We start from the raw sequence: 1954 nt of genomic DNA on the forward strand, positions 1-1954 counted from the left end.
ACGCCCATAACTTGTTTGTTGTAGTTAAATCTGAAAATAGAAATATAAAATAAAAATTAGAGAGAGAGAGAAAGGTGAGGTGAGGAACTATAGCTGAATAGTGTTGGATCACATGAGGAGGAAAATGGTACAAAATAGGGAAAGAGCAAAAAACAATAACACATCCCCACATGCCCTCCACTTTGTCTCGTGAGTTGTTAGGTTGTGCTTAAACACGCTTTATCTCCTCCTCCTTTATATTCTAGTAGTATATAAAACCATGAATTGTAGTATTATAATGATCAAAATCACTCGCAATCTCATAGTTCCTCGATGATATGTATTATTTGTATTCGAGATTCGATTTTTCTCTAAAGCACGAGAAATTGGTTAGATACATTAAAAAGAAAAGAAAAAAAAAACAAATGGAATTATTAAGAAGTTTTTTTACACGTTTTGGAGAAAGAAAGGAATAATACAAAGGGAAGTAAATTAAAAAAAACGAAATGGTCAATTCAAGTGAAAAGAAGAAGAAGAGGTTAGTGTGACGTCGTTTTCATGGTGTGATGTGGGCCACGTGAACTGACTCTGCAACTCACGTGAGAAAAACACTGTTGTATCTCAAGCGTCAGGACATAAATAGATTTTCGAACATTAAGATCAAAGGACGATTTAGTAATAATACATCTTGACTAGGAACTGTTTATTTGATAGGGAGAGATTAAAAACGCCACAAACCGACCTATCCAGTTCTCCTTAACCATTCGTGGTTCGGTTGGCCATAATCATGCTCTCCTCGTCGTCTAATATATAATTCAGCCAATAATTCAAATTATTATTTGCCATTTTACGTTTTTCACCATATTATTTGCCATTTTCTATTCAACTTGACTTACTAAAAATGAAAAAAATATACTGTATAAAGTATGTTTCACACAAAATAAAAAAAAGTTTGAAGTATGATACTATATTTTAACAAATAAAATAAAATAGATAATTTAAAACAAATGCTTATATAACACTATTTTTAAAAATGAATTAACTTTTAAGGCGTCCATATAATACCATATTTTATTTTTAACACATAAAAAATCTATTGAATTAATTCTTTAAATAATACTTGTAGAGGAGAAAATCATTCACGGAATCGCAAAATCTCTTAAGAAAATATATATACATATGCATGAGTCACATATAGTTAATCAATTATCATATGATTATTTATAGTACCTTGATCTAATTCAAAATAAAATCAATGTGAGATCTCAATCTCATCACAACCTTACCCACCAGGTTCAATGCACACGCTAACAACTATTTTAAAATCAAGATTTGATAGTTTATACTAGTACTTAAGAAAGAGTGAACAATATTCAATCAAACATCTATTCACATATTGATATCTACTGATTAAGGAATATATTTAATCAATGTTCTTTACCTGAATTTCTTACATTTGATCAAACCTTCCCTTTTCAAAAAACTTAATAATAAAAATGTAAACCTTAATAAAAAAGGGTTTAAAAGCTTAATAAGTTTTGTCAAACATTAACAGAAAAGAGTGTGTGGGAGAGAGCATCTCATCCGAATTAGCTGTCTTCTTTACTTCTTTGTTGGCTTGTAAAGGGGACTATTAGTTGTCTCTAATCATTGTTATTGTCTTAATAATATAACAAACAAATTAAAATAATCATAAAAGCAGAGTAGAGAAAAAGAAGAATTAAGAAGCTGGATATTTGAAGGGGAAAAACAAATGTATTTAGCAATATGCGGACATTCCTCTGTACAATGCACAGGAATCCTCTTAGGGATCAGTTAACAAATGCTTATAAATCTAACATGTGACTTAGGGAAAATAACAAGAGAGATTAAACAAAGTAATGATGCCATTAAATTTTATAAATTAGTAAAATAAACACATACGATCGATCTCGAGAGAGAGAGCTTTTTGGATCTTAAAAAAAAAAAAAAAAAA

This window comes from Camelina sativa, chromosome 20 (genome assembly GCF_000633955.1).
Source record: "Camelina sativa cultivar DH55 chromosome 20, Cs, whole genome shotgun sequence".
Taxonomy (NCBI): domain Eukaryota; kingdom Viridiplantae; phylum Streptophyta; class Magnoliopsida; order Brassicales; family Brassicaceae; genus Camelina; species Camelina sativa.